Raw genomic sequence first — 13,564 nt, 5'->3', positions numbered from 1 at the left:
CATGGGAAAGACGATCTTCATCAAGTGTGCATGGGTTTAACTCTGGGTTGGAATTTCAAATGAAAAGACTCCAAAAACCTCTAGTCTGAGGAATATCCTGGCAGCCAATTTGTTGGGACAAATAATGCGGCCTTCAGGGAACACTGTCAACTTGGATTTTACTTGGATATTTTTGAAATTGAGTAATTAAAAACCAATCAGGTTTCCGATAGCACATTCTTTAAATAGGATTTTTTTTAAAAATTCTTCAAAATGTGTTTTAATAAGGGTATTTCTGTTCTCTGGGCGATGTTTATAAGGGAGGAAGCATTACTAGTTAGGGCACTGAATTAGAAATCAGGAGACTTGATTTCTATACCCTCCTCTGCCACTGACCTGCAGTGTGACCCTGGCCAAAACATTCTACCTCTCTGTGCTTCTGTCATGTCTATTTAGGTTGCAAGCTCTCTGTCTCTCATTGTGTGTTTGTTTAGCAGCATAGCACCCAGTTCACGGGGGTCCTGATTTTAGGGCAGCTAGGTGCTACCAGAATATAAAGAATGAGAATAATTTTTCCAGCAAAGGAGAGTTAGCAACACCCCCAAATATGCATTGGTCCCCCCAATTCTGCTTCCTCTCTGTGCAGTTGCCTGCCTGCTGCCTTTTCAACTTTGCTTTCAGGTTTTTTGCTTTTCCTGGTACCCCCTCCCCCTTGTGTATGTGAGTTCTGCCCAGAGCAGTCCATGCAAATGACAAGCAACAGAACCTGACTATAACAGAAGGGGCTTCCGAATGCATCAAGTACACAGGGAGAAAAGATATTTGTTTCCCCAACTCTGCATCACTGATTTCTCCTCCACCACTCAGCAGAGGAGCGAAACTATTCAGATTATTTTTAAATTTGCATTCTGCAATGATTCTGACGCACTGAATACCACTTCCAAAGTGCTAAGTGCCATCATCTCCTATCGACACCAATGGAACTGAGAGCACCCTGCATCTCTCAGAATTGGGCACTTACATTACAGACATTATATATCATTCACTATCTACTAATTGCATCTGTTGTCTATAACACATGAATATGGATTGATTCTTTCATATAATAGGCCAAACCCTAATACCTCTGAACTTCGGGGGAGTTCAGATTTTGATTTACAAATCCCATTGGGAGGAATTCAACGTCCAAGATTTTGTTTCAGTCCATTGTAAAACTATGTACTCAAGGCCAAGTTTTTAAAGGCATTTAAGCCTCTAACTCCCATTGGTGCCTAACTCCCTTTAAAAAATCTGGCTTAGTTCTGCAACACACTCCGTGCTGGAAGGCTGAAGGTTCAGGGTACAAATGATGATGTTTATAATGTGACGGGAAGTTGTTGTACATAATAGACTTTGAGAGGAAGGGGTGGTCCAATGGTTAGTGATCTAGCCTGCGACTTGGGAAACCTGGTATCAATTCCTTGCTTGGCTGCAGCCTTTGTGTGATCTTATAGATTCATAGACTCTAGGACTGGAAGGGACCTCGAGAGGTCATCGAGTCCAGTCCCCTGCCCTCATGGCAGGACCAAATACTGTCTAGACCATCCCTGATAGACATTTATCTAACCTACTCTTAAATATCTCCAGAGATGGAGATTCCACAACCTCCCTAGGAAATTTATTCCAGTGTTTAACCACCCTGACAGTTAGGAACTTTTTCCTAATGTCCAACCTAAACCTCCCTTGCTGCAGTTTAAGCCCATTGCTTCTTGTTCTATCCTTAGAGGCTAAGCTGAACAAGTTTTCTCCCTCCTCCTTATGACATCCTTTTAGATACCTGAAAACTGCTATCATGTCCCCTCTCAATCTTCTCTTTTCCAAACTAAACAAACCCAATTCTTTCAGCCTCCCTTCGTAGGTCATGTTCTCAAGACCTTTAATCATTCTTGTTGCTCTTCTCTGGACCCTCTCCAATTTCTCCACAACTTTCTTGAAATGCGGTGCCCAGAACTGGACACACTATTCCAGTTGAGGTCTAACCAGCGCAGAATAGAGAGGAAGAATGACTTCTCGTGTCTTGCTCACAACACACCTGTTAATGCATCCCAGAATTATGTCTGCTTTTTTTGCAACAGCATCACACTGTTGACTCATATTTAGCCTGTGGTCCACTATAACCCCTAGATCCCTTTCTGCCGTACTGCTTCCTAGACAGTCTCTTCCCATTCTGTATATGTGAAACTGATTGTTCTTTCCTAAGTGGAGCACTTTGCATTTGTCTTTGTTAAACTTCATCCTGTTTACCTCAGACCATTTCTCCAATTTGTCCAGATCATTTTGAATTATAACCCTATGCCAACATCTAAGTCGTTGATGAAGATATTGAACAGAGCCGGTCCCAAAACAGACCCCCTGCAGAACCCCACTTGTTATACCTTTCCAGCAGGATTGGGAACCGTTTATAACTACTCTCTGAGTACGGTTATCCAGCCAGTTATGCACCCACCTTATAGTAGCCCCATCTAAGTTGTCTTTGCCTAGTTTATTGATAAGAATATCATGCAAGACCATATCAAATGCCTTACTAAAGTCTAGGTATACCACATCCACTGCTTCTCCCTTATTCACAAGACTCATCCTATCAAAGAAAGCTATCAGATTTGTTTGACATGATTTGTTCTTTACAAATCCATGCTGGCTATTCCCTATCACCTTTCCACCTTCCAAGTGTTTGCAGATGATTTCCTTAATTACTTGCTCCATTATCTTCCCTTGCACAGAAGTTAAACTAACTGGTCTGTAGTTTCCTGGGTTGTTTTTATTTCCCTTTTTATAGATGGACACTATATTTGCCCTTTTCCAGTCTTCTGGAATCTCTCCTGTCTCCCATGATTTTCCATAGATAATAGCTAGAGGCTCAGATACCTCCTCTACTAGGATGCATTTCATCAGGCCCTAATTAGGCAGGCATCTAACTTTTCTAAGTGATTTTTAACTTGTTCTTTTTTTAATTTTATCTTCTAAACCTACCCCCTTCCCATTAGCATTCACTGTGTTATGCATTCCTTCAGACTTCTGGGTGAAGACCAAAACAAAGAAGTCATTAAGCATCGTTGCCATTTCCAAGTTTCCTGTTACTGTTTCTCTCTCCTCACTGAGCAGTGGGCCTACCCTGTCCTTGGTCTTCCTCTTGCTTCTAATGTATTGATAAAAAGTCTTCTTTGTTTCCCTTTATTCCTGTAGCTAGTTTGAGCTCATTTTGTGCCTTTGCTTTTCTAATCTTGCCCCTGCATTCCTGTGTTGTTTGCCTATGTTCATCCTTTGTGATCTGTCCTAGTTTCCATTTTTTATATGACTCTTTTTTATTTTTTAGATCATGCAATATCTCATGGTTAAGCCAAGGTGGTCTTTTGCCACATTTTCTATCTTTCCTACCCAGCGGAATAGCTTGCTTTTGAGCCCTTAATAGTGTCCCTTTGAAAAACTGCCAACTCTCCTCAGTTGTTTTTCCCCTCAGTTTTGATTCCCATGGGACCTTACTTATCAGCTCTCTGAGCTTACCAAAATCCGCCTTCCTGAAATCCAAGGCTCTTGGCCAAGACACTTTCTCTGCTTCTATTCCCCATCTGCAAAATGGTGGTTCTGCTTCACATAGGTGTTCCGAGGATAAATACATTGACCACCTTGCAAACTTTAGATACAATGGTAATGGTGGGCCACATGAGTACCATAGACAGAGGATGTTTGAGCTGATCTCAGTTTCTTACACTGCAAAATCTACTGTTTTGTTAGTGCTAGTACTTTTCTCATCTAACATGAGTAACTTCAAATAGCTCTTTTACCGAAACTCCTTTTTACTTTCTTCTGTGTGTTGGAGTTTCTCTTAGATTTTCCAGGCCAACTTGTTACTTGTTCAGTATTTAGTGTATAAATGTATTTACAGTACATTTATCTTCAGTGCACATACAGTAAGGGGACATTTTAGATTCTCTCTGTTGTTAAGGATACAGCTCTGAGCCTGACTTTGACCATCCCCTAACTTCACCACAATTAAAGCGACCTACCTGAAATGCTACAATTGCTCTCTTCTATCTATCTAGTCATTACATGGTACCTATCACAATAGCGTCTGAGCATCTCATGAATTCAATGAATTTATCTTCAAAATATCTATGGGAGGTAGGAAAGGATTAGTATCCCCATTGTACAGATGGGGAGCTGAGCCACAGAGAGACTAAGTGACATGGCCAAAGTCACATAGGACCTTTGTGTCAGAGCTGGGAAATTAACCCAGATCTCATGAGTCTTAGGCTATGCCTACTCTACCGCGGTAAGTCGACCTACACTACCCAACTCCAGCTATGTGAATAACATAGCTGAGTCGATGTACCTCAGGTTGAGTTGCCGTGGCGTCTACACCACAGGGGGTTGACTGGAGAAAATCTCCAGTCGACTTAACTTACTCTTCTCGTCGGGGGTAGAGTACAGGGATCAACTGGAGAGTGATCTACAGTCGATTTCATTGGATCTTTACTAAACCCGCTAAATCAACTGCTGGTGGATCAATCTCAGAGCATCGATCCCAGCTGTAGTGTAGACCTGCCCTCAGTCTAGGGCCTTAAGCTATCTTGACTCCATTATATTCAGAAAAAATTCTGAGGCAAATCATACAAGATATTAGGGAGCTATACGAGCATTTAGTTCCACCCTAGGCCACACAGGCATTATAATGGGTGGTAGAGATCCTAGAATAGGAAATTAGTAGATTTGATGCTTGACTTGTCCTTCCACTTCTACTTTTGTCAATTAGCACCTTCTATAGTATTCTGTAAAACTGTAGTCTGAGATTTTCAGAGCAGCCTAAATTAATTGGACATCCAATTCCCATAAAAATAATTAAGATTAGGCATCCAAATCCCCTAACCAGCTTTGGAACCTCACCCATAACCTTCTGCAGTGGAATGTGTGTGCATACGCTTCTGTTAACACTATTGTCCAGGGCTGGCTTGAGGCAATGTTAGCTGATCCACCATCCTTGGTAGGTTAGATAAAACTAATTAGCGTTTGATGCTAGTTCATGCACAGCAAGAAAGAGGTATCAAAAGCTATAGGTGAGGTTGAACTCCTAATTCCATTCTCCTTCTTTTCACATCTTCAATTTCCCATAACATTCTTACATGAAAAATTGCTGTTGAGGCTGAGATTTTCCATGTGAGACTCAGCCCACAGGTGAAATTTGGTTTGAAAAGTTTAAGAACATAAGAATGGCCATACTGGGTCAGACCAAAGGTCCATCCAGCCCAGTATCCTGTCTACTGACAGTGACCAATGTCAGGTGGTCCCAGAGGGAGTGAACTTGACAGGTAATGATCAAGTGATCTCTCTCCTGCCATCCATCTTCACCCTCCGACAAACAGAGGCTAGGGACACCATTCCTTACCCATCCCAGCTAATAGCCATTAATGGACTTAACCCCCATGAATTTATCTAGTTCTCTTTTAAACCCTGTTATAGTCCTAGCCTTCACAACCTCCTCAGGCAAGGAGTTCCACAGGTTGACTGTGCACTGTGTGAAGAAGAACTTCCTTTTATTTGTTTTAAACCTGCTGCCCATTAATTTCATTTGGTGGCCTCTAGTTGTTACATTATGGGAATGAGTAAATAACTTTTCCTTATTCACTTTCTCCACACCACTCATGATTTTATATACCTCTATCATATCCCCCTTAGTCTCCTCTTTTCCAAGCTGAAAAGTCCTAGCCTCTTTAATCTCTCCTCATATGGGACCCATTCCAAACCCCTAATCATTTTAGTTGCCCTTCTCTGAATCTTTTCTAATGCCAGTATATCTTTTTTGTATGCAGTATTCAAGATGTGGGTGTACCATCGATTTATATAAGGGCAATAATATATTCTCCATCTTATTCTCTAGCCCCTTTTTAATGATTCATAACATCCTATTTGCTTTTTTGACTGCTGCTGCACACTGCATGGATGTCTTCAGAGAACTATCCATGATGACTCCAAGATCTCTTTTCTGATTTGTTGTAGCTAAATTAGCCCCCATCATATTGTATGTATAGTTGGGGTTATTTTTCCCATGTGCATTACTTTACATTTATCCACATTAAATTTCATTTGCCATTTTGTTGCCCAATCACTTAGTTTTGTGAGATTTTTTTGAAGTTCTTCACAGTCTGCTTTGGTCTTAACTATCTTGAGCAGTTTAGTATCATCTGCAAACTTTGCCACCTCACTGTTTACCCCTTTCTCCAGATCATTTATGAATAAGTTGAATAGGATTGGTCCTAGGACTGACCTTTGGGGAACACCACTAGTTACCCCTCTCCATTCTGAAAATTTACCATTTATTCCTACTCTTTGTTCCTGTCTTTTAACCAGTTCTGAATCTATGAAAGGATCTTCCCTCTTATCCCATGACAACTTAATTTATGTAAGAGCCTTTGATGAGGGACCTTGTCAAAGGCTTTTTGGAAATCTAAGTACACTATGTCCACTGGATCCCCCTTGTCCATGTTTGTTGACCCCTTCAAAGAACTCTAATAGATTAGTAAGACATGATTTCCCTTTACAGAAACTATGTTGACTTTTGCCCAACAATTTATGTTCTTCTATGTGTCTGACAATTTTATTCTTTACTATAGTTTCAACTAATTTGACTGGTACTGATGTAATTGCTGGGATCACCTCTAGAGCCCTTTTTTAAAATTGGCATTACATTAGTCATTGGGTACAGAAGCTGATTTAAAGGACAGGTTACAAACCATCGTTAATAGTTCCGCAATTTCACATTTGAGTTCTTTCAGAACTCTTGGGTGAATGCCATCTGGTCCCAGTGACTTGTTACTGTTAAGTTTATCAATTAATTCCAAAACCTCCTCTAGTGACACTTCAATTCCTCAGATTTGTCACCTACAAAGGACAGCTCAGGTTTAGGAATCTCCCTAATATCCTCAGCCATGAAGACTGAAGCAAAGAATTATTTAGTTTCTCCATAATGACTTTATCATCTTTAAGTGCTCCTTTTGTATTTCGATCGTCAAGGGGCCCCACTGGTTGTTTAGCAGGCTTCCTGCTTCTGATGTACTTAAAAAACATTTTGTTATTACCTTTTGAGTTTTTGGCTAGCTGTTCTTCAAACTCCTTTTTGGCTTTTCTTATTACATTTTTACACTTAATTCGGCAGTGTTTATGCTCCTTTCTATTTACTTCACTAGGAGTTGACTTCCACTTTTTAAAAGATGCCTTTTTATCTCTCACTGCTTCTTTTACATGCTTGTTAAGCCACGGTGGCTCTTTTTTTAGTTCTTTTACTGTGTTTTTTAATTTGGGGTATACATTTAAGTTGGGCCTCTATTATGGTGTCTTTGAAAAGTGTCCATGCAGCTTGCAGGGATTTCACTCTAGTCACTGTACCTTTTAATTTCTGTTTAACTAACTTCCTCATTTTTGCATAGTTCCCTTTCTGAAATTAAATGCCGCAGTGTTGGGCTGTTGAGATGTTCTTCCCAACACAGGAATGTTAATGTTATTATATTATGGTCACTATTTCCAAGTGGTCCTGTCATAGTTACCTCTTGGACCAGATCCTGCGCTCCACTCAGGACTAAATCGAGAATTCCCTCTCCCCTTGTGGCTTCCTGTACTAGCTGCTCCAAGAAGCAGTCATTTAAAGTTTGAGAAAAATCAGGTCCTCAAATTTTCTGAGTGACACTTAGTTTGTGTATAGGCCTCTGTGCGGGAGAACGGATGGCCTAGGATGAAAGGGTAAATTAAAATAATCAAGACCAGGGGTGGATTCTGACAAGCTCCATGGATCCACAAAGCTGGACCATTGCCTAGGAGTGGATTCTTGGTCCTATAATGCCTGGCTCCAACATGTATGACCAGAGAGGATTATTCCACTGCTGACCACAAGAGCTAGGGTGGAACATTTTGCCAAGAATTAACATTTCTGGAATACTTTATGATTTCTGTCCACCCCTGCTGTCTTCTGACCAGCTCTTTTGATTATTTTGGCAGATGGGAGTGAAGCCTATGGGTGGTGGTGGAGACTATAAGTTATTGCAGGGAGCAAAGAAAGGAGGAGACAAACAAATATAGGGAAGGAAGGGAAAGTGAGACGGGGTGGGGGGAAAGGGCAGTGATAGCTGGGGTCCTACAGGTGCAATGCTTTCCCACTGAGTGATTCCCAGTGCAACAATGAGGGACATAATAATGATAAAATCTAAGCTAACAGTTTAGGTCCAAACTTTCCAGTGACTGATGATTTTAGATGCCTCAATTTCCGGGTGCCCAATTTCAGAAACCTTAAAGGTGCCTGATTTTCAGACAGTGAGTGCTCAGCATTTTCTAAAAATCAGGCCCTGTTAAGCTGTATCAAGTTGGGCATTGTAACAGGGTATAGTGGCCCTTAAAGGAAAAAGAGTAATTAGGAAGGAGGTGGCATCCACTGCCAGGCTACTCTGTTCAAAGTAGACTCCACTGAATGATGATGTTGGGGACCACTAGGGTAGACATGGGGAGAGAGAAGATGGTTCTGGGGGAAGACTGAGTCTCAGGGAGAAGACATGACTTTCTTTAAGGGCCCCGGGCAATGGAGCCTTGTAGCATGGGATGAGGCAAGGCTCCCCTTTCTCCCAGTCAATCAGTCACCAAATCAGTCAAGACAAAGCCCTGGAAACAGCACAAAAAGCTCCCTGCTCTCACTGTGAGGAGGGGGAAATAGAGATGGACTGTTTGCCAGTGGACTCTACCCCCAGAGGGAAAGGGGTGACCTGGAGTGTCCTGCACAGGTAACTCTAGTTTGCAGCTAGCCCGGGGGGCGCTGGACAAGAGAAACTTAAAGATCCTGCCACAAAAGAGAGGGAGAGAATGGCTTGAAAACGTGAGGCCTTAGTTACTGCATAAAAGCCACATTTCACCCTTAATCATTGTGCAAACCTCTCATTGACACCTTTGGGGGTTCTGCTGTGGAAGGAGGAGAGCACGGAGTCCTAAATGTACAGCCCAACCCATGGACCATTATTTAAAACAGAACTTGGACCTCTCCACTGTGAATGAAAGAGATTTTGCTGTATTACAGTAACTTGCATGTCTATGTAAGGCAGGTGGTAATAAGTGCTAGAGATTCACCACCTCCACCATTAGGTGTCGCTGTGTGACCACACAAGGAAAAAGAGACGTGAACAGGTTCTGCAGGAAGCACTTATAGGCCCTAATTCAGCCAAGGAATCAAACTTGTGCTTAACTCCAAGTACATGAGAGGTCTCATGGAAGTCAGGGGAATACTTACAAGCTTCAAGTTGAGCATGTGCTTATATCAAGCTTTTGGTTCTGTTGCAGCCCTAATTGCTGCAGTTTTGCAGGCGACACACACATATAGTTAGCTTGTCACTAGGGGGTTGAAAAGGATTTGGGGTTTGGATTTTTTTTTTCTCCTGGTCAGAGTTGGGGGTGTGTGAATTAAAATCTATAGCTGTCTTCAGCGCTGAATTTTTAAAAGTTACCAAGAGCCAGTAAAGGGCACATAAAGAGCCAGAGATGGGCCTGCACCAAAATCCCACCCCCTACACGCCCCTGAACTCTGAAAGAGTTCAGCTCTAGTTCCCAGCTTTTCAGCTGGCCCCTCGAAAACCAGCTGAACTGACCCCCTAGATCTGAAAGTGCCTGAACTTTGGGGAATTTCATACCAGGGTTGGAACTTCCAACCTCTGTCCCATCTCTAGTAACTAAAGGTCTGTTGAGCTCTTGTGAATAGGTAGTTCCAGAATAGCTGCCACTGAAGTGTATTCCCGAGCGTATAACTCATGCACTGAACTACCAGTGTACGCTTTTCAGGCTTGCAGCAAATTCATTACTCTGGGTCTTTTCGTGATTCGTTTCAGAGTGGTAGCAAGAAGGTGGAGGACAACCTCACATCAGAATCAAACGGGGAGAAGCAAGAAGAAAAGAGCCTTTCTGCATGCCATTGTGCTTTCTTTCTGTTGAATGAATCTACTGCCTGCCCCGCCCAATGTCCGATAGCATTTTATAAGCTTATGGTATATTTTGCTAATGACTCATCAAGCAGGAGTACACACTATATCTGGCACCCTTTGTGTTCAGCAGCAGGAGCCAAGTTTGTCTTGTGGGGACGGGACTAATCTTGTATGGTTATTGCCCTCACTACTGTAGTCCACATTTTACAGCTTCCCTATTCAGTCTCAGCCTCCCATTGGTTCACTTTTGTGGATTCAGAATTAACCCACTCATCCCTCATGCACAGCTCTGCACAATTAGAACCTGATCCTGCAGAGTACTTAAGCACATGCTTAACTTTAATTATATGATTAGTCTCACTGGCTTTAATGGTAATGCTCACATGCTAAAACTTAAATACATACCTAAGTGCATTGCTGCATCAGAGACTGAACTGGGTATGGATGCTCCCTGTTCCCTTCCTCTGACACCCTTGCAAGTGACCAGTGCCAAAGGCAGAATCTTGGACTGAATAGAAAGACCAATGCTCCAATCCAGAAGGGCAAATCCACTCCAAAAGCACGGAGTTCAGTGCTGGTTTTACTTAGTTACATTCTTTGGTCTCTTTTTGGCGGCAGCAGCAGCACCAAAATACTGTTGCCAAGCCTGCAGGATTGCTAGCCCACAACAAAGCCTGTGCCACCACGTCTACACTGCTGTTGTGACCAGGTGTGTGATGTAGAATAAAGTCTACCCTTGCTATAATCACACCTTCATTTGCAGTGTAGACATATTCTGTGTTACATATTCCGGATTGTTATCTGGGGACAGCTTATCTACTAACTATAGATAAGCGGATACAGAGCACTCCTGTAACTCCTGGTGATCAAACCATTGGCACCATTTGGCAGAGGAGTAGAGTTTGCCTCCTCTGGGAAAAAAAAATCCAGGGTTTGTCTATATGAAAATTTGGTTCATAGCAAGCTGGGGCATAAGTCTACCTCAGACTAGCCTGCTGTGCACTAAGTGTTCACATGGACCCTGCTGCCGCATTAAAACAGGAATAGTTTAAAGCACATTAGGGAATTTCTAGTGTACACCAGCAGAGTCAACATGGACCCTTAATTCACAACAATCTGAGGTGTAAATCTACCCCGCACTAGCCAGCTGCGCACTGTGTTCATCTAGACAAGCTCCAAAATGTAAGTGGCTGAGTAGAAGGATGGGTATATAGAGAGTTATAGGCAAGGTATTAATTCTTATCTTAAATCTGTATTTCATTTCTAGATGCAATGGTGATTGGTGCCCTAAGCAAGATAAATATATCTAAGGGTTCAGCGGGAGAAGGAAGGTGTTTCTGAGCTCCAACATGGACATGAAAGACCACTCCATCCCCCCTACCACTCATCACATTTGTAGCTGCGAGTTTCAGGACAAGCTACATGTTCACATCATCATCATCATGATGTTCCTATTACGCCTCTGGCGTTTAGGGCAGTGATGAAGCTCCTCCACTCCTGTCTGTTTCTGGCGAGTCTTTCAATGGTTCCCCAGCTGTGCCCCAACTTTTTCAGCTTGGCTTCCACAGCTCTTTGCCATGTTGTTTTTGGGCAGCCTCGTTTTTGCTTGCTTTCAGATTTCCATCTTATTGCTACTCTGGTGATGGAATCCGTTTCCATCCGAAGCACATGACCGATCCATCTCCAATGCCTCCTGGTAATGATGGTGCTCAGATCCTCTTGGCTGCACTGTGTCAGTAGATTTTTGGTTTGAGATTGTTCTGGGCCAAAAGATACAGAGGAGTCTTCTGAGACAGGTTGTATGGAATGAAGATGGTTTGGGCATGTCATACTTTCTCATTCCCCAGCATTCTGCACTATAAAGTAATGTTGAAAATACGCAGCTCCGATAAATCTTGAGTTTGGTTTTCGTATTGTATTTTGATGATTTCCAGACTGCTAAGCTCCTGAAGGTATTCCTGGCTTTATTGATTTTGTTCCAGATGTCCTGGCTTGTTCCACCGTCCTGGCTGATGGTGCTGCCCAGTATGTGAATGTTTCTACATTGATGAGAACATAATCCTCTATCCGTACTGGTGATGGTGAGGCAATATTAAAGGTCATGATATCGGTCTTATTGCGGTTGATTTTCAGTCCGATTTGCTGGCTGAATGTGTTGAGTCGAGTTGTTTTTTCTTGTATATGGTGTTGGGTATGTGATAGGAGAGTGAGATCATCTGCGAAGTCCAGGTCTTTAAGGGATGAGAAGAATGTCCATTTAATGCCTCTTGGCATGTCTTCTGTTGCACGTTGCATTACCCATTGCATTGATGGCAATGTTGAAGAGGATTGCACACATAACACACCCCGACGTACTCCTGTTTTGACTTCAAAACTGAGCTCACTGTGATCAACAAATTGAAATAGAAGCTTTTGATGATGTTGATTATATGGAAAGGAATTCCATATACCCATAGAATGCACCATAGGCTGGACCTGTGAATGCTATCAAAAGCTTTTCAAAGTCTATGAAATTTATGTAGAGTTGCTGTTGCCATTCTAAGCACTATTCTATTATGTTTCATAGAGTGAAGATCTGGTCTGTGCATCCGTGCTTGCTCTTTTCTAAGAACGCTATCAACTGCCTCTGACATATGCTGGACTATGATTTTACACAATACTTTCCTTGGCACAGATAGAAGTGTGATGCCACGCCACACTGAGAGTTCCTTTCTTTGGTATCTTCACTATAACATGTTCCCAGTTAGACTATAATCCCATAAAGACCATGCTTCCTAGTTATGGTGACCAGACAGCAAGTGCGAAAAATCAGGATGGGGGTGGGGAGTAATAGGAGCCTATATAAGAAAAAGACCCAAAAATCGGGACTGTCCCTATAAAATCGGGACATCTGGTCACCCTATTCGTAGTGGAACTTTAAGTATAGCAGGCACTGCCATAATTTAACATCTTTTTTTAGCAACCAGACAACTCATTTTCTACCTTTCTCGTTTTCTTGTACCTCTTTGATATCACTATATATACATATTATATAGTAGCATAGAGAAGGTAGATGTGAAATTTTTATTCACTTATTTTCATAATAGGAACATGGGGACATTCAATTAAAATGAAAGATGTCAAATTTAAAATTGATCAAAGGAATAGTTTTTCTAACGGGAAGATTGTCAAAGGCACAAATGGGAGTCTGTGGAGGTTTGGTACGTAACTACTATTCATGCTTTTGAACTCCACCCCACACCGCACCCACATTGCTTATCTAGCCTGGGGAACTGATTGCTACAAGATATTATTTGTATTATCATAATCATAGGAGCCTGCACCATGGATGATGACCCCAATCTGCTAGGCGCTGTACAAATACAGAACAGAAAGACAGTCCCTGCTCTGAAGAGCTTACAATCTAAATATAAGACAACAGATGGATACAGACAGACCCATAAAGGAATACAAAGATGCACTGACACAATATTGGTCCACGTGGTGTGGTGGTCTAAACACATTAACAGACTAACCAGTGTCAGGTTTTTGTGTAGCCTGGCAAGGGAGAGGTTTATGGTAGGATTTGAAGGAGAATAATGATGTGGCTTTGCGGCTCACTGAGG

The 13,564-nt window shown here is 42.1% G+C and overlaps 1 long non-coding RNA gene across 1 annotated transcript in view; it reads left to right on the top strand.

Moving 5' to 3' along the window:
* The window catches only part of LOC120368910, a 35,413-nt gene extending 24,776 nt beyond the window's left edge, over positions 1-10,637 (top strand). The window contains exon 5 of the long non-coding RNA XR_005582838.1: positions 9,867-10,637. This is a non-coding gene — a long non-coding RNA (uncharacterized LOC120368910). The remainder of the gene's footprint in view (positions 1-9,866) is intronic.
* Positions 10,638-13,564: the final 2,927 nt, after the last annotated feature.

The sequence above is a fragment of the Mauremys reevesii genome, linkage group 7, assembly GCF_016161935.1.
Source record: "Mauremys reevesii isolate NIE-2019 linkage group 7, ASM1616193v1, whole genome shotgun sequence".
NCBI classification, from domain to species: domain Eukaryota; kingdom Metazoa; phylum Chordata; order Testudines; family Geoemydidae; genus Mauremys; species Mauremys reevesii.
The sequence above is the reverse complement of the archived record's forward strand: the minus strand, read 5'-3'. Positions and strand labels throughout refer to the sequence as shown.